The sequence below is a fragment of the Corapipo altera genome, unplaced genomic scaffold (genome assembly GCF_003945725.1).
Source record: "Corapipo altera isolate COAL_440 unplaced genomic scaffold, ASM394572v1 69, whole genome shotgun sequence".
In the NCBI taxonomy this organism is placed as follows: domain Eukaryota; kingdom Metazoa; phylum Chordata; class Aves; order Passeriformes; family Pipridae; genus Corapipo; species Corapipo altera.
Window position 1 is genome coordinate 6,363,797 of NW_020884908.1, and position 20,928 is coordinate 6,384,724.

The window sequence follows — 20,928 nt, forward strand, 5'->3', positions numbered from 1 at the left end:
GTAATGCCTGCCAACCCAGGTACTAAATTAAAATTTGAATTTAATAAAATCACTCATTTGCTAAAGGTCACAATGCTTCAGGAAAGCTACTAGTTTTTTTCTCAGTCAGCTGTGTTTATAATTACCAACCACTGTATTTTCTCTTTCTTACATTTCTTTGGAGGCTCTCCTGCTTTGTTCTTATTCTCCAATGGCTACATGAGGCTGGAAAAAGGAATTACCACTGAAGATACTGAAATTTCAAAATTCTACATTCTCTTAAATTGGGATGAAAATCTTAGAATATTTTGCAAACGAAATATGCAGAAATATTTTATTCTCACCATACACAACATTTCATTTCAACAAGCTCAGAGCTGGTAATCTGACAGTCTTATTCTGTTATTTAGCTAAAAAAACAGGATGAGCAAAAGTGTTGGGACTTTTGAAATCAATCCTTTCAACTTTCTGATAGTAAGACTTAACAATAATTGTAGAGTAAGAACTTGAATGAAAATAACATTTATCTGCAAGATATTTTCATTCTGTAACTTCAGCATTTTTCAACAGGTCACCTTAGAAAATTTTCAGCTTAGCTTAATGTATGCAACATCGGCTTTATGTTTATCATTTTGTGGGGCTCTACCATTTGTTTAGAGGCAGTAGTACCTGCAGAACTTACCTTTGAATTTGGAGGACGAGATTGTGCATCATGGTAGGAAGTATTCATGAAAGTAGAAGAGAATAAGATAGGAAAAAACCCGATGCATATTTAAGTCAACAGAAGCAGATTATTGTGGAACTGCTTGTATGAGAATAATCTCTCTGTTGTAGTACCTATAAAAAGATACTTAAACCCCTGAATCAGCCATGGGGCTCCTGGTAGATAATGGAGAAATCTATAAACCTTTTGTACAGAATCTCCCTTAGCATTGATTTGGTGTGTGATGTACAGGGTTGTGAGCAGGCAGAGGGCTTGCTTTTTATAGAGTTTGGAATTATTTGAGACCTGAATGAAAAGTCAGTGGGGAAAAAAACACTTAAAAACCTTTGCAACGGTAATGGTCACTACACATGTTTGACATCTGTGTTTTGATTTTAACTGCACAGTAACAAAATTACTAAGCATCAACAGTTGCAAAAGCTTACAATAATTGTCTCATGTTTTGTCAAAATCTGCCTAGAGTTCCCTCTTTCACTTCCATTCCCTTCCCCTCTGTCATCAGCCCAAGAGCACCATGACTGTCAGCTGCACAGCTTCTCTTCTTCAGTGCTGGAGATGGATGTGGAAGGCAGCCTCTTTACTCTTCCCAGTTGAATGATTCTTCCTCTCTCCTGCCAAGCAGGATCATAATAGCTACGGGTGGGACAAATGGGATCTGTGTGTCTGCTGACTTTATAAAATCTCAGTAGCATCATTCTTCCCCTCCCCCTCCTAAAAACTTGCCTTAACACTAATAGACTTGGTGGTACCAGGAACTTTTAAACATTTATTTATATCCCTATTATGATTCAAATCATGTTGTCAATGCTACATTTACAAATCTGTCACCAAGCTCCTTCAGTATCCCACATGGGAGTACTGAAGGAGAATCAGAAAAGCAGCTGAACTCAGAACCCAAGGTTATCTCTGCTAAACTACAGGGAATGATTCAAACTTTCAGGTTAAGTTCCTTTGCATTTCCTGTGCTACAAGTTGCTGGGGTCAAGTTCTTTATTATCTATTATAACAACACAAACTGAATGGGAATTGTTAACCTTTTTTTTTCCTTTTCTACTGGAAAGTGAAGTACTGCAGAGAGATGTATGTGTGAATTTAAGTACAAGGAATGCTTAAAAATAACAGTAAGATCCTCCCACATTAAATGTGTATAAGGAAACTTCAGGGATACTGATATTGTAGGGCCTTACAAGTTTCATTCATACTTATGTTTTTCTATATTTATGCCACTCAAATCAACATACACCAGAAAGTACAAATAAAATCTTGCCTTTAGAAGGTATACACACATTCAAGGAGCATATACATATTTTATTTTTTTAATGACTTTCTTATAAGATGCCATATTTGCCATATTCCATACCATACCTCCTGCTCCTTTTGCAAAAATACATCCTACATTGCTCTTCACTCAGCCCCTCCTGAAGAGAAGTATCACTTGATCACTGCACTCCTGACCACAATTGCCACATCTACTGCTTTTGCACAGGTAGATAAGAACCCATGCTCTTATGGAAGTGCCCAGTTATTTGCTGCAAAGCTTGTCATACAGCCATCAGCACAACAGACATGCTTCACATAGAGAAGACAGAGCACAAGTTTAGAAGCTTTCTAGTAAGGAATAGGAGCATTAGTTGGTCAGAAGTGCTGCTCTTTGAAATGGAAGCATTTTCCCACATTCTCAGTTAACTGTCTTGAAGGACTTGTTGACATAGAAGCTCTGTTTCCCTCCTACTAATTTGCATCTGGATGGGAGACCAAAGCTCACAGATTGATGTCTCAAGCAGCCACCAGGCTGCTAAACATAGTTGCCCTCCTGAACACCGAAGAAGATTATATTCCATAAAAGCTTCCCTCAACTTATCTGGAAGCCCCTGGTCTGCAAGACTCTTATTCTTTCTGAATTAGTGTTTTCGAAATCTGACCTCTAATCTTTTCTGTGTAATAATGTAAGAGTTCTCATATGATTTCCATTTTAGTAGGTTCAATTGAGCTACATGCTGGCTAGATTATAAATGCTGTGCATACTTCTCTGTCATGTGGTTTTCCCACTTTAATCCTGATACAATTGCTTTTTGAAGTAAATACCAACTTTTAGGGTATCTGTGCACCATCCTGAACACAATGGCTCTTGTTTATGTGAAAATGCATCTATTAAACAATAGGAACAATGATAATAATAAGTATTGCTAGTTAATTAACATTGGTTGTAGTTTTCTAAGTTTTAAGATTGTTACAAAACTTGACTGCATACATGGAAGCAGTGTTAATTCCCCTTTGATAAAAAAAAAATTATTAATTGTGATTGTCATGTGTGGGTTTATGTTAGCTAGTTATTTTCAAGGACAGGGCAGCAATTGCTTGATCTTGTATAAGTTCTTTTTACAATAATGCTGACTGAATAAGTGGTTGCTAAGGTCAATTACTCCTCAATTTGATTAGGTCAGACCAGAACCCGTAATGATTTCTCCTGTATCCCCAGATACAACCCTGCACTTAAAAAGCCTAACTTTAGCATTATGTCTTCAATGGACTTCCCCTGCAAACCTTACCAGGCAGAACAAGGACATTCAAAATGCATGAGGACAACCAGTGCCGACTTGGAGTTCATGTTTACTCTTCTGTGTCATTACTGACAGTACCTCCCTGGCAGAGGTTTTGTTTCACTTATACTAAGGGTCATCCAGACAGAAAACAAAAGACCCAATTTCCTTCAGCTTGGAATGTTGTTAAGCTTAAACCTGTTGTGAATTCTGGCCTCCAGAAACAGCTCTCGAGAGTCAAGATGAACAAGGGACCCTCAGCTGTACCATGAGGGTGTGTAGTTTGTGGCAGTCCCTTGTCAGGCGAAAGAGATGTACTTGCTAGAGTTGTCCTTAATTTGACAGTATTCTGCTAGTTTTGAAGGTGCAAATCCAGAAAAAAGACGTGCTTCTAGGGTGAGGCATGATGGCTGAGAAAGATAAAATTAGACAACTGTAAATGTGAGACTAGCACATTAGAACTATTTTTGGGAGTAGCAGTTCAGTCACCTCACAAGACTGTTAATATGCTTCTGCATGTGTAAAATAGAGCTGATAGAACACAGCTGCTTGATTAACTCCTGATGGTCCAAGGAGTTGGTTCTTAGCAGAGGAAATACAGAATTTACCTAATAAATGAGTAATCCCCACTCAAACGTTGCTCCTGTCACCTTTGGCTTTTCAGGGTAACGATCATTATCCTTGTAGTCTCAGGGAGTGCCTCCTCTGCCATCAGTATTTCAGGAATAATTAAAATGATAGGACAGTTGAAGGCTTTCAGTGCATATTAGACCAACGTTCTCAGCTCGTGCATGAAACAAGCAATAAAAGAATTTAACTCAGAACATAACAATTGCAAAAGGAGGAACAGGTCAAACTGCTATACAGTCGTTTCAAACCTTTAACCCTAGTAACTAGATATATATCCCAAAATAAAAGTGTGTTCAAAACATGTTTTAAATTCTGAGGAGTCTTTGGGTGAACAAATTAAAACTATTCAGCCCTGACACCCTTTGGTACAGACCATAACCTCTTCCCCTCCCTTTGAGTAACAAAGGCATTTTCCCATTTACAGAGTAATCTAGAGCAGCTCCAGAAGAAAAATGCTGTTCATGGAGTGCTGACGTATGTTCAGGTCAACAACTTAGACAAGCTACGAAAAGAAAGCATGGTATCCATCCATACCCATAAAGTGTCTTTCATGCAATAGTTTTCAGTAGTTAGATGTGTGTTAAGTGATGCAGATGATTACTTTGCAAATTCCTGTGTATACAAAGGACCCAGACAAGTAGATTTTCATTGACTCCCAAGTTTCAGGGTTTTATTTTATATTCTAGAGAACTTTTATTGTACCCTTTGACAGTATTGAACACATACTTGTGCTTAAACATAAAGAGATTTAATGAGCAATGCATTGGGCAAGATCCTACTGCCATAAGCAGTTCTGTCAAGAGTCTGCAAAGATGTGTCATGAGGTGATTCCTTACATACACTGGCACGAGTACCAATACCATGATCAGTGATAGGCCGATCTTAACCCCATATTTGGTTCATCCTCTAGCCTCAACTCTATTTACTAGAGGTGATACCTGAGCATTCATATTCTACAAAGGTTACAAAACAATATGGTGACATTTCATCATCCACTAAAAATGTTTGGAATTAATTAACCTACTTTTTGTTGCTAATAAAGAAATCTTCAGTCAGGGACTGTGTGGTACTGGGCCCATCAAACTTTTAAATCTTTCCTCTGAGTTGAAATGGCTTGTTGTGATCACATACTTCAAAGAGCTATCATTTGTCTTTCTGTTAAGCTTAAAAGAAGAAAATTTTTTCTCCTGGCTTCAAAACTGTATACTTCATTTGAAGCCACTTTTTTTTTAATTCTATGTAATAGGTTGTCTAATCAAATTACTAGTTGTGTTTAATTTAGTCAATGGAACTTAGTGTCTTGGTCTCTGGTGGCAGACATGCTGATTTTTAATGAATTAGTTGATTTTCTGGCAGTTTATGAACTGGTTTTGCTGAATATATCAATTATCATCACTGTGTAATCAAATCTGCCAATTACGTGGTACAGTGTTAGATCATTGAGCAAATGCAAAGAAAAGTTTGTCACCAAAACGGCTGGGTCTGTATGATTTCCATGATAAGGTAGGAACAATTGCTTTACAGAGTTAATCCAGAAATTCTATAGTTCCTTTTAATTATCTTCTTTTCTTTCTCTCATGAAAGCTGTATCTTGAATCCTCCTCCTTACCTAAAGTCACAAAGCTAGATTGTGATTGCTTCTAATTATTTTATATCTCAGAAAACCTTTTGGTAAACAACTATGAGAGACACACTCCTGTCAACAAAAGAGACCAAATTAGACAGAATAACATAAACAGAAAAGTCTGTCAGCTGTGACAGCTTTGTGACAGATTTATCTCCCACCCAAAATGCCTTTCTCCTGGTCACAGATACTGATAAAACATGCTTTCTGTGAGGATTGCTCCCAAAAACCCACTCCCCTCACCAAAATCCAGAGTAGTCTCTACACATTCTTTTGCCAAAGTGAACTGGTCATAAAATACATTGGATTTTTAATACAAGCCTAGCCATCTCTTTTAATAAGGAGAGTTATAAGAGAAGGAATAGTTTACAGTGGCATTTTTACTTTTCTTCAAAATGTAACAAACTCGAAAAGCTAAACAAAAGGGATTCGGGAGCTCCAAAGGAACATATGAAAGTGCTCGGAGTTAGACTCAACATGGTGTTTACTCTGAGCTGGCATATTGAGGATCTGGGGGCCATGAAGAAATAAAGTGGGGCTCAAGGTGTGTTCTGATCTGGTTACAAATCACACCAACATCACTGAGAATTTTTAGAAATCCCCTTCAGTAGTACACTGTCTTCTCTCTTCTAAACAAGGCTTTTTCTGAAGCCAACCTGAAAGCCACATACAACACATACAGCTCTACAAATTTCCTGTACAGACAAAGTGCCCTTCTCTTTCATCGTCACGTAAGGAATGAGACCCACCAGTTTCACCCAGCATGAAGATTGATGCCACTGTAGCAGGAGAAAAGGACACCAGTACATGGACTGCAAATGAATGCCACTTGACTTCTGAGCTTTGGAGAACTTCTCTGGTGGATTTTGAAGTGACACAAATTTAGCAAGCTCATGAATGTCATTAAGATTCTGCCTAGCCTGAGTTCTACATCAGCAGTGCTTGGAGCACCTGCCTCTCTGCACACACCACACCACAGATCAAGTGGAGCTAAACAAGATATTTTAGTCCTGTTGCCTTCTGCTGTAGTGAAATTAGCTCCCTTCCATACTTGTAAAGCATCCTTGTGAATAAATTTATATGTAAATATATGTATATTTTAATATATTTATTATTCCTAGTGCAGAAGGCATTAAGGAAGCTAAGCATTGTTGGTTGTAGGGAAGCAAGGCTGGACTGATGGTGTTTGCTTTAATCATAACAGTTGGTGTGCAGTTATGGGAAAATGCAATGAGTTTTAGGGCTGTGTGAAACTTACTCAAATGTACAAATGAAAGGGTGTGTTTTCTGCTTGTGCTTCATCTGTCTGCCCTAAAAAAGTAAACCTTGTTTTTCTACTTCATCTAGACCATCTATCATATGGGAGAACTGGAATGCCATAAGGAGCTGGCTGGGGAAACATCTTTTGGAGGAGCTGGTGAGGCAGTTTTGTGGTTGGGTAGCTGGGAGCCCAACAGAGCTCTGTCATCCATGGTGTTGACTCGTGCAAAACACAGAGTTCTTAGTGCTTCCAGGGCTTCTATCAGGAGAGGCAGAGTTCTCTGGCTGCAAATGTTGCAGATTTTCTTTATTACTGAAGAATGCATGAACATGTTTGATTTTTTTCCCTCGGTAGTGCACTCTGGTTTCCTTGCAGCCTCAGACAGCAATGTGGGAGGAAAGACAGACAGCTGAGTAGCCCAAGTCTACTTTCTTTGTCAGGAACTAAAGCAAAAAAAGATTTCTTTAATACAGTGTTGGTCTTAGTGACCTTTACTGAGCTCCTGTCCTTTCCCAAGACAGAGAATTAGTCTCCCTTCTATTCTTGATTTGAAGTGATAAGCTTGTTCCTTTGCCATGGGAATGGACAATGGATAAAAATCAATTCTCATTTAAGAAGATACAGCAGTTTGCCTTTGCCTTTTCCTGCTGGCTGTATTGATTCCCTGAGCTCTCGGAGACACCATCAATCCTGCTGCAGTCCAGCTTTATTTGAAAAGGAACTATGATGATGGGTACAGTTCCTGAGAAAAGTCTATTCTGTCTCCTCCTTGCTCTTCTGAGAGACAAACCAAGGCCATTTATTCCATCTATGGTGGTGTGCAGAGATTCTCTGAAGGAGCTTGCAGCCTTGTGTCATGAGTGTCACTGCAATGGAAATTTCAGTGCTTTTCACTGCCGGTCTCTTGCTTATCTGGACCAGCAAAAGAAAAAGCAAATTTACTTTGAGGAAGAAACAGAAACCCAACAGCTTTTGCCTGATGATGTTTTAGACAGTATTTTCCTGATGGTCCCCTGACTTTTAATTGCTTTGAGATGGTCAAAGTTTGTAGCATTCTGTCCAAACATTGCTTGTGTATCTGCCCTGTCTCATAACAGATTTTTTTATAATAAGAGATTGAATTGTCAGTTAACTCATAGTAATCACCCCATTGGAAATTGTATTTGAAACGTTAATCTCCATGGACACCATGCTAATATAAATGACTGTTCAGGGTAAGGAGAGAGTGGAAAGTCAGGTGTCCATGGCTTCAAACATTGATGCTCTTATAGACCACTAGGTAGAGTGTTCTCATCCCTTTTTCACAAACAGAAAATCCAAGACCAAAGAACTCTAATGCAGCAGGTTAGTTATGACTCAGCTTTTATTGATTGTGGCAAGGCTGATGGTGCAAAAGTTCCCTATCTCACACAACTATAAACATTTCTCTAATTGCTTGCTTTGCAGTTTAGGTGATTTTTATCCATCCCCGTGTAGCTTGGAAGTAACAATAACTGGTTACCACCATCTCTAAAACAAAACTGTGATTTGGTTTAATGACTTCCATAAAGGCAGTTGGGCACACTGTGATCAGTCTATTTCAAAAGTGTTGCCTTTTTGCTACAGAACTTTACATTAACTAGCAGAACAGAAACCCTATCCATAACTAGAGTTCTTATGTGCCTCAATAAGAAAAAAAGTTTCTTTTTTTGGTTTTGTTTGGATATATGTATTTCCCATTCTGCTGTCCCAAGCTGTCTAGACTCTAGCACAAGCAATAGTTATTTGTGTTGTCCTTTACCTAGTAATGTATTGTTCCCACAGAAACTCTTCCAGCCCATTAGTACACTTCTAGATTAGACATTAATTAAGGTATCTTAATTAAACTGGGGTTTGGGTCAGGTTTGACATCTTTCCAGGAAAGATCAAGGTAGTTTGGATACTCTAAAAGAAAAAGAGCAAGTCATTTGGTCCTGTAACGCAAACAGTGTTAGGCAAACCTGACATCCTCTTCCAAAAAATGCCCTATCATATGGTTTCAAGTGTGCAATGATAATGCTCCCTTCTAGTAAGCAGTGTAGCCTACAATTCTGCCACAGATATCTCTCCTGGAAGGGAAAAGCCGATGGACCAATGAGCTGTGGACATGCCTGCCCTGCTCTTGTGTCTGCCTGAAACACTTCTACCATGACTTACTTGTTTCCACTGATATCAGCACTCAAGGGTCTTTCTTCTCCTTCTACCAACCCTTCATTTCACACCAGTAGGGATGTCTCGGGAGGAAGCATTAAACCTTTTAGGACCAGCTTATGAAATATGCCATACCCTGTCTTGGGATGCAGCTGTAGATGCAAGGCTGATCAGATAGGTCTAGGCTGTCTGTGTTGAACTCTTGTCCTAGTTTCTATACTGACAAGTTTGTAAACTGAACTGCATTAAGCACCATCTTTAAACCAATCTTTTTATACACATGAAATAATATCTCTTTAATTTTACCACAATTTATGTGGACAACAAAGTCCGTAGAGAAAAAAACCCACAAAAATCCACAAACCAAGGAGGAAGTTAAATCAGGTGCCTGAAGCACTTGCCATTATGCAGGATTTATTTACAGACACAGCTATAAGAAATCACCCATTGCATGCATCTCAACATTCACTTCTGGATTTCAAAACTCAAAACTTTTCTGTCATGTCTCTTTTCAGTGAGAATTCCCTGCTCCTTTTCCCTGGGACTTACAGATAAAAACTCTGATATTTGCAATAAATATGGGGCTGGTACGAAAAGCTCAGTGTGTCCTTGCTCAGTGCCAGCAATAAGAAACACTTTTTATGGATAAGGAAAATTTCTCTGCTCTTCCTGCAGAATTTTCTCCACACTTTCTAATTACTCGTAGACTTTACTTGCAAATGCTCTTATTCTGCACAAATGGATGTATGCTGGGTTGTGGTGGTCACTTTCACCTGCTATTGTGTCAGAATGAGAACACTTACACTGTTTTGAGAACATTGGATCTGATTTTCTTTTTTTCCAGAGACCAAAAAAACTAAAAGGGCTGGTGACAGTGCAAGGCATTTATAAAACTCAGACTCCTATTGCTGGATGTGGGAGCCTCCTGAGATTGTAGGAGCTGTCACTGGCTGACCATAAGAGTTAAGCTTTCAAACTATTCACAACTGCATCTTAGCTTCTTATTTGAAGGTAGGTGCTAGGCCTCTGTAAAACAGTCATTATTCTTTGTAGAATAAACCCAGCTATACAAGGTTCACTGGGCAGGTATTGGCAGCTAGATCTGGTTTTTTACTGCAGTTGAAACACGTTAATTATTTAATGAGTTTTGAAGTGCATAAATGTGTTTCCTTCTCAATGAAAAATTGATGCTATAAGGCAATGAACAGTTTGTTTCTGCCCAGTCAATAAGCTTTTTAGACATATGAAAATAATGTTAATCCATAGGGGAGCATTAAGGATCAGTAGTGTGCGTGAGAGGAAGCCTTTCAGTTTCTCTTATTTGAAATTTGCAAAAACATATTTGAAAACTGCTGAAACGAAGAAGTTATCAATCAGATTCAAGGAACGAGCTAAGAAACTTGGAGCACATTTTGAGGGACAGTTTTTTAAAGATTTCCATTTTTCATTAACATCTGTTGCATATGCAGAGCCATGCAGAAATAAGCTTAAAGGTTCTAGGAGCTAACAGTGATAAAGAAAGTGTTCAGGGAGGCTTTACAAGGAATAAATAAAAGGAGATTTTCTGTCACTCAAAAATAAAACTTCCCTGCACTTTCTTCTCCTTTAAATTACTCAAAATAAACACTAGCAGGTGTTTGGGTTTTAATTTTTTGGCAGCAGGAAGCTTCAACTCCTCATTTGTCCATGAAGGTCCATGCAGAGTGTTGTGCTCTGGCTGTAGTGTTTTGAGAAGTGATTAATTAATGTTCTTTACAGTCAGAAAAACACTTTGGTGCAGGCTTAGGGCAGGTGACACATGCAGAGGGAAATCTTGTGTTCCTCCTGCACTTCAGAGTGCAACCCAACATGTGCACATTTGAAGGGAGAACTGTAGTGCTCAGAAGTCTCCTGGCAAGGAGAATTTCACAGAAAATACCACTATATCACCATTTTGCTCTTGTGCTTCCTCAGGTATCTGCTCTTAGCAACAGTTGGACACAACATGCTGTAGGAGGTAGAGATGACCCTGTGTGTCCATTACCATGTTCAAAACCTTGCTGGAAAGAAGTCTATACATTCAAAAGCAAAGGCAAAACAATGTACTGGTACAAATTACAGCTGAATTAAAAATATATTAAGGACTTCAAGCAGTAAATGGTTAGCTTGGAATCCTCAATCAACATTAAGTCAAGCTCAAATTTAGCAAACAATCCTGAAGCTTCTCCCTGAAAATGATTCATATTTGATAGCCCCTTCCTCCACAGACAACATAATGAACACACATTTTAAGATGAACTTTGACGTGCACTCTCCCTGAGTTTTGTTGAGTAGTCCTGATTCAATACTGAAATTCTGTTCAACTCTCCACCCATACTAAAAAGAATTAACCAGTTCTCATTTTACTTTGTAATTGAATTTTATTGGCATAGAGCTATTACTAGCAAAAGCTGTGAAGTGAAAATGAAAATACAAGTATAGCTGGTTTATTTTTTAAAAGCTAAAACTGTTTATCCTGCCATTTTTTTAACATATTCTTTAGTAAGTAGATAACACTACTGATTTGGCTAACCAGTCAGCTTATTTTGAGAGCCTTGTGGAAAGGTTTCCAATTTTAAAAGATTATATGTGTATGTATATATCTATATCTAGATATAGATATAAAACTCAGTGCTAAGCATAACAGATGAAGGATTCCAACATCACATACAGCTAGAAGAGAAGGGAGCTGGGGAAAGACTGTGCAGAGCTGACATACTGCCACGTGAATGAGCAGGATGAAAAGAGAGGCATCTTGTCTTCATCACTGTGGATTCACAAAATATAGAAAAGGGAGTACATACTACATACTGTAGTGTACTCCTACACTACAATTTTACAATTGGCCAGTGTAATGTAATATACAGGTCTAGTACAAATGCTGCTCTGTGTGACATTTTTTCCACAGGAGATGTAGATCTCACATTTGTAGTGCTGTCTCCATGTAAGCTAAACTTACAGTTTATAAACTGAACATGTGTTCTCTTCATGAGGAGAAAACAAATCAGTCACTTGGGTTCCTATTTACTCTTAGAGGTCCTGACCACAGGGATGGCAAAATCCCACCCTAATTCCACTCTTAGCCAGCTACCCAAGAAACATTGTCAACTGGAGATGAACTGGGACAAACTTTTGCAAAACATTTATACTTTATACAAGACAAGTGGAATTGTAAAAATTTCCAATTTTTCAAAGCATATTATCTTAAAATTTAATTATGTCAGGAGTAAATAAGCATCAACAACAAAATAGATCTAAGTCTTTTCAAATAAAAATCCCTACGGAAACTGAAATACCATCACTGAATATTACATCCCTAATTATTATATAAGCTTACTTTTAAAGTCAACAGTGTTGTAATTTTGCTTTCAGTAGAGTAATACTTATGTTCTGGTGGAAAAAATGTACTGCCTTGCTTTGTAGTAAATTCATTTTGGGCAAAGATAGGTTTGCTAAGTATAAAATAAGACTTGGTTTGGAAAATGTTATTTTAATTGAATTTTACTGACCTGATGAAAGAAAACTTTCCTATTCCTCATCTGACCAATGCTCAAAGGTCCAGAAATAATTGCTATTCTACAACCAGCAACTCTAAAATAAATCAGTATAAACATTGGCCTTCCTACTTTATTCTACTTTGTAAGGATTGCTTTCTAGATGTATAGTAATTAGTTCTGACTTGAATGTCACTGAAAAGTGTGAAATGGTTCTTGAGTTTTGAAGAGCTTAACTGCCATTTCTTTAAAAAAACTCAAATCCCCAAGCACTTTTAGGATGATGCTGATTTAAATCCACACAGCTGTTTGTGCACTCCCTCCAGTGGAATGCAGAAGAGAATCAGAAGAGTAAAAGTGCAAAAAACTCCTGTGTTGAGACAGACAGTTTAAAAAGTAAAGTAAAAGCTGTGGACACAAATAAAATAAAACAAGGAATTCATTCTCCACTTCCCATGAGCAGGCAGGTGTTCAGCCATCTCCAGGAAAGCTGGGTTCCATCATGTATAACAGTTACTTAGGAAGACAAATGCCATCACTTCACCTTCTTCATCACTTCATCTTCTCAGCTTTTATTATGACCATATGACATCATATGATGTGGAATTATCCCTTTGGTCAGTCGGGGTCCACTGTCACAGCTGTGTCACCTCCCAGCTTGTTGTTCACCTCCATCCTGCTTGCTGGTGGGGCAGTGGGAGGAGCAGTAAAGGCCTTGCTGCTGTGTAACCCCTGCAAAACAACAACAAAAAAAGTGTTAGTTTAATGGTGTGGTTTGATTACAGTCAGCAATGCTGTCTCACTGCTCTCCTGTGCTATCTTTCTGCATTTTATTACCTTGACTGTGAACTCCAGAGGGAGGGCTCTCATTTTTGTCTTTTTTTTTCCTGTTTGTTCTATTATAGTTCTTGAGAAGAACCCCGATATGTTGCTTGATATTATTGCAATTGATGAAGATTAATTAGGGTGACCTGTGAAAGTGACTTCTCTTTTCACTTAATAGCTCTGTTTTATTAAGTGATGAAAAGAAAGAAAACCTGTAGTTGCACTTCTTCAAGCTTGTTCTTTGTTTATTTTTTAAATAAAAGTCCTAATTTTTGGGGGAAAGGTTTTGGATAACCATGGGTAAAATAAAAGCCAGAAAAATGTCTCACATTAAAGTTCCTGTGGCCTTATTGCCAGAACTTAAATACCTGGGTTCTCTGTTTCATATTAAAATAATTCTTGGTATATCTCACTCCACAAAACAAAAGAGACTTTTAAGCCACAGGTGGTGAGTACAGGTGAAGCTATCCCAACCCAAAGGAGGCACTGCAATATAGCTTGACATGCTCCAGTAGAACTGGCACTATTGCTCCAACTCTTCACCTGTTGTCCATTCAGCTGAGTCAGTGTCTCATAAGGTCAAATTCACTTCCACAATGGAAACAGGAGCTACTGTTGGCAATTTGTTCTTTACCATTTCAGCCCTGTGACTCGTCAAAGAGGTTAACAGTGGACTTTGTCAGACACAGTGGTAAGAGGTAACCAGTGGTAAGTTTTCTGAAAATAAGAGGAACTTTTAATTACCTTTAAAGAAAATAAGGCTGAACTCTAAACACCACATGTGTATATTCTTCATTTTCAGCACGGCAGTTCTGCTGGAAATTACAGGATATCTAGATACAGTGACAGTAATGTTGCTCCTATGCTTTTTTCAAAAATGCCTAGATGCATTACACAAGGAAGAGAATTTATGCTAAGAAAAATATTTCAACAAATCCATATTCTCCACAAAGGGTATCAGATTTTCAACAAATTTCTCAATTTTCCTTCAGGAAAAGCAAATTAAAAAAAAGTCATTTCACATCAACCCAACCCAACCCAAAGTTACTTCTGTACACCAGATGGTAAATTAATGATATGATTAACTTCACTATTTAATTCTCTGTTTTAACACACAACCTCCTGGAAACAGTTCAACATGACCACTAAATTGTAGTGACAAATGGGAGACTCAAAGTTGAGCTATCAGAGGATTTGGGACTAGACCCCCTTCAGTGAAACAGCCTTACCATCCACTGACAAATGGAAAATAAGGCTTTGCTTTGAGAAAGCAGAGGCTGTCAGATCTTGTGCTGCTCCATAGCAAGGCATAACATAGTATTTGATGTACTATTCTGAATACCATGTGAATAGAGAGAAAATGAATTTAAACAGTCGTACAAAGAGGTGTGGGCCAAGAAGGTCAGCACTGTGCCTCTGGGCAGTGAGCAGCCACCTTGTTTTCAGCGACATGTTTCACATGTATCTCGTTTCTATGACAAGCAAAGTCCCCCTTGAACAGAAGGATGTTGTGATCCTGTCTGCTTTGACTCTGATGACTCTCCAGTTTGAAACTACTGATCTGCCCATTATGCTGCTCTGACAGTGCAGGGAGGTGTCATGTGGGGGTCACCACTGTGAAGTCAGTGTTAGACTTTGGCATCAGTGTTACTCAGTGTAAGCAAAAGCAGGACTGACAAGTAGGAGATATGGCCATAACTGCATTCCACATCCACAGCACAAAATTTGGTGGTATTCAGCAGCTTTGTGACACCAGGACCACACTGACTGCTTGCTCATGTTAGACTGTGCTAAAGTAAAACTTTTAAAATCACAACCAGGACAACTGAAACAGAGATATTCTTGTTCCTAGGTATGTAACCCTGCAAATGAGCCTGTCTCTCCACTGTCAGCAGCGTTCATCAACCCTGGAAAATTATCACATTGGTGATAATCTTTCGGGCTGACCGCTGTCCTGTGCAGGATTGTTATGGCAGACCACTGGTAACCAGGCAACTCTTGAAACAAGAAGTACAATGAACTTCAGACAGTATAGCTCCCACAAAATTTTCTACAGCGCTTCTGCAACTTAGCTATGCTTGCCTTGGTTTTATGTAGTGGTTACTCAGTTACTTTTTGAAGGGCAGCAGACATAGAGGTGCACCAATTGCTATTTATTCTTTTAAGTGTTTAGGAGCACTTTTTTCTTCAGAGTGGTGCCGTGACTCTCACAGGATAGGGGAAAGAAAAATCTTTTAACAAGGATGACCTTCGGACAGCCTTAGTTCTGAACGTGCTCCAGTTGTGGCAGCCTTTCACCACACTCCTCTGGAATTTCCATATTAATCCACACGAAAGGTGAGAACATGAACACGCCTAATGCTTTCCTGACTGCTTTGCAATAGCACCTAAAGATCCAAGAACTCCCTGACTGTAAGATAAAAGGAGATAATGTCTCCTTTTTAGCACTATTTCACCAGAAATACAGATTGGAATAGACCTCCTGAATTGCTTTTGTGACTTTCCGAATCCCACAGAGAGATTGTATTTTAAAAAATGCTTTTAAAGCCTTTTTCTCCCACAACTACTTCTTCTGAAGGATGGTGAACAGCTAGAAACAATGCAGGATCTTTGTGATATGAGTTGCATGACTGTCTGACAGCAGAATTTTCTCAAGGAAGGACTCAACAATTTATGCAGTTGAAATCCCCAGCTCCTGTGCTAAAGACACGGGGTAGCCAATTTAATTAGCCACAGCCTTGAGGTGCATAATTCATTATCAGTTTTACTCATATAAATATCCTGAATATAAAAGAGTTTGGAACACACATGTCTAATCAGGAAAGCGGTTCTTAAGTCTGATTGTTTTCCTTGCTCTTTAACTGATGGCAAGGGAAAAACCCCAACAAAACAACCAAAAAAACCCCACCCGAACCCAAAATAACCCCCAACAAACTCAAGACAATATATTTGATTAGTATAGTGGAAAAATATGCCCAAAGAAGTAATTAGAAAACACTTCCTGGAATATTTGAAATTTCTTCTGGCTTCACGTGCAAATACTCTGCCCTTCTAACACAATATTGTCATGCAGTCTTGTGGCAGTGACAAGAGTTAGTCACAGAAATGAAGAAAAGCAAGGACTTCAAGAGGTCACATAGACTGTCCTCTTGAAACCACTACAGAATTAACTATATCTGGATTCACTAACATGTTTCTTAAAACCCATTTTAGAGAGTCTTGTCACCAGATACTCTACCACATCTCTGCCTATCAGCCACCATGATCAGGATGAAGATTTTTCCAAATATTTAGTGTCATCTCATGTGCTCTAAATTAAGTTAATTGCTATTTATTTTGACTTTGAGAAGCAGAACTGATTAGGAAGTCACATTTTCACTCTGCAGGGAATTTCAGCCTCAAAATGATATTGTTATCCCAAACCAGAGAAAGAAGCCAAAATGACATTGTTTTTCCCTCAAAGTTAAAATGTTTAACCTTGGATTAGGATTACCAAAATGTTTTAGAGAATGTCAAACTCTTTATCTAATTATCCTTTCATAATCCTCTGCATGAAATCATTCAAAGAAAATGTTTTAGCATCAGCAGAAGGGTACATGAAATCTGAAATTATGTGCTTTGTCTTTCTGGCTGAAATTGCTAGTGAAACTTTCACATTCATGTGGCTTGATTGTTTTTAAAATAAATTACATTCTCCATTGGAAGATTTTCCCAAGTCATTGATAGATTGTAGTCAACAGATTGCTTGGTCTTTTTTTTTTTTTTTTTGGTAAGGATAGTGACTGTGGCTAAATAGCTTTTTTTAAAAATAGAAGCTCTCCTGTTATTCGCAATGAAAAATTGTGTTAAAATATTTCATGAAAATCAACAAAGACTAGTATTTTTTGAAATTCTACTGAAGTTATTTTACTATTATCATCAATCTCCAAAACCTTAGCTTCAAAATAAATCTAGACATATGGGTATGAAACTGCTAGAGCTGAGATAGGGGCTTTGCATCAGAGACCTGTAACACCATTGAAGTCACTGATGTTGCATTCTCTGCTGAGCTGCTTGAATTAAACATTGCTAGGGAGGGGAACAGCAGATCTGCTTTCTTTCCTTTGAATTCTGAGCTGAAAACTCCTTGCACCTTATGAGCATGCATATCACTGCACATAGTGCATCATTACTGGTGAGAGATAAGGCATAGCCCCAGGAATGTATGTAGAGATCAGGAGAAACCTCTGGAAAATAAACTTATGGAAAAGTCAAAATGCTTTCTAGTTCAATGCAGTGAATTGACAGAAACAGCTTGAAGTGTGTGAAACAAAAAACTCCCCTGTTTTTAGGCTGTGTTTCCAACGATAAAGCTAAGAATTATGTGCAGCATGATTTAACAGGCTCTGATCTCACAAACTTCAACCTTGGACTCCTGCACTCCCAATCAACCCACATTACTAAGTCCGGGTTGCTGCTCCTCTTTTACCACATAGGACACTTGATCTAGACGCAAACAGAAATAAAGCCCTGTTGCTCTGCTGCTTTTTGCTCAACCTGCATTTCACACTGCTGCCTGATCTAAAGCTGATTTATTGCCTCTAGAACTGACAACAACCTATTTGTCACTGAAATAATATCAGCATAACAAGAGAGGAATGGAGCAACAGATGTTTATCCCAGACCAGGATCTCAAACATCTAAGGAGACTAAATGGCTTCTTCTGTTCAAAGAATGAGCTTGCATAAAGCCCCTAGGCAAAATACAAATGCCAGCCTGACAGCTTCACAGTTCAGAAACACACACCGGTGTTTACTGCCCCTGCTAAATCAAGCCCTCACTACATCTCACCCAAATTTCCACAGACTTCTGGTGAAATCTTCCTCTGTAAAGGCTATGTCGTACCACAACACATCACTGTTACTCCATTAATGTGGCCTTAGGCCACCCTTCAGTTCACCCCCCTAATTTATACTTATCAAGTCTTCCCAGCCATTGGCAGAAGCACATTGTCCCAGTGAAGGAGGCATGGAGAAGAGAGGCCCAGCAGTACCCAACGACTCACACATGTTGGAGATGGCTCCACTGGACTCTGAAACAGCCAAAGAAGCTAGTAAGGTCAGTGCTCCTGCCAGCTGCTACTGTTTTATTGCCATAGGTAGTCATCTGTTTTGCCTGCCTAAACCATACTGAGAAATTTTGACACTATGAATAGGAAGGAAACAGGAGAACTCTGTGTTCCAGCTGCTAGATCTTATGGCAAATCAGACATCTGCTTTCAGTTCATTTGCAGTATGATGAAATGTGTACTATTCATTTCCAGTATGATGCAATGTGCATCACTCTGCTACTTGATGAACAGTCCTGGCTATCCAGACAAGACCTTTTGGATCAGCAGTATCTGAATCCTGAGGCTGACTCTGCTTCCCACAGGCGATTGTGCTGATTGCCAAGACATACATTGCTTTCAACAGAGAAGCTCCCCAGGCCTGTGGCCCACTGGCACAGGCAGAAACGTCCACCACTCATCCTTCCCACCACAGAGTCTGTAGTTGTAGACCAGGCAGAAAAAAGGGCAGTATAAAGAGAGAGTTCTGGGCTTTCCTCTCCTAGCCCTATCTGTTTTTCTGCCCTGATAGATCCCATCATTCCTTACACTCCCAAAAACCTTCAGCCATTTAGGACTCCCAAGAGGCTTAGTTTCCTCTTCCTCCTTTGAGAATCTGACTTTTCTAGCATTTTAGTTATTTTGTCAGTGAAAACTAAACTCATTTCCCCTTCCTCTCTGGGTAGTATTACAGTACCCTGCTTTCTCCACTGTCCTCATCCTTCTATTGCAAGCCTTCCTGACTCAGTATCCCCTTTCTAATATGACACACACAGGCAGTTTTGCATATTGGGAACACAAAGAATCTCATTCTGCTTGTATGCCACTGGGATATATTTGCTCTCTGCATATAATTAAATCTACTAAGTATCTGCTGATATTCAAATTCATAGAACCATGGAGACCTTTTAAGCAGAACCTTGGCAATACTTCAACAGACATTTTGGGGGGGGGGGAGGGGGGGGGTGGGCAGTGAAGGGAGAGGGGCGGGGAGAGAAGAGGATTGTTTTAATTTTCTCCACTGAGTTATAGCCTACATTTCCAGTAAGTTCCTACTCCCAAGCCAAAATAGTAAAATCTGATAGTTGTGGGTCTTTAATAAGGGGTTCTGTAGCTGATGTTTTCTTACGCTCTCACATACTTAAATTTGACATGTCTAGAGGCAAGAGATTTCTGGGGAAGATAGTGCTAGACTGTTGTGAAATTGGATAAACACCCAAAATTCCTGACTCTGGTCACAGAGATACTGAAGGTGGTAAACAAGGATAATCTTAAGCTGTGCCAGGGGAGGTTAAGGTTAGACATTAGAAAGACATTCTCTACAGAGAGAGTGATCAGCCATTGGAATGGGCTGCCCAGAGAGGTGGTGGAGTCACCGTCCCTGGAGGTGTTTAAGAAGAGACTGGATGTGGTACTTAGTGCTATTGTGTAATTGACAGGGTGGTGTTGGGCCATGGGTTGGACTTGATGATCTCAGAGGTCTTTTCCAGCCTGGTTGATTCTGCGATTCTGTGATTCTGTGATATTAAGATGAGCAGCAGCTTCTGCTTCCCTGTTTAAGAAGAACATGGGTTGTTCCTTTCATAATGGGTACCAAAACTGGCCAAACAAGGGCCTGAACCCATGTTCAACCCTGGCCATGCTATTATGTGGAAGTGCTAGCACTGGATTTGGAAAGAAAAGAAAACTCTTGCCCACTGTGCTGCCTTGGATGCAACTGACACAGCCCTCCACTCTAATGGCTTAACACTTCTGCATTTACTGTGGACACTTTGAACCCAGAGTAGCAGTGCTTAGGTCTAACAAGTGAGGTTACATCTTCTCCTAGGCCCATACCTGACCTTCAGCAGAGATAGTTCCTCCCTCTGCTCTGTCAGCATAGAACACAGAGCTTGCAGAGAGGGCCAATGTCTTCCTGTCACGCTTTTTGCTATTGCTTTTCCCCCAGCACTGCTGAATCTCTGTAGATAAGAATTAGACCTTTTGCTTTTAACTTTTTTAATAAAGAAGACAGATTAGATCTTTTAGGGGAAGGAGCTACCTGGGACCTGTTTCATCTTCTGTCTGCATTCACAGTTTTTTCTGTTTTTCGAAGCAGTCAAGGAACTGTTTCTATATTTTTTAATAAGGTTGGGAAGAATCCTTGTGTGTGTCTCTTATGATCATCTGATATTTTACTGCCATATTTTTAGTGATGAACAGGCCTGTTGAGAGCACAGATTATTTTCTTACAAAATCACTGTAAAGGGAGGTCCTAGGTAAAGAGATTTTCATGCATGAGGAGTTGTAAATTCATTCATTGCACTTTTATAGGAAGATGAAAGGATTGATTGCCACAAAATATTTCCCTGGCTTTTACATGGAACTGTATTTACAAACAGGTGCAGTTGTGTCTACAACAGTTATTACAATTCTATCTAGAGCTTTTATAGACAACTGGAACCAAATTTGAATTCCAAATAGTACCATGACAAAGACAGATATTGGCTTTATCTCCAAAATCATCTATATGAAAAAAATCTATGTCTTGAAAGCAGATCAGCCCTGCCCCTGGACATAAGGCATGCTGAAGTTTGAG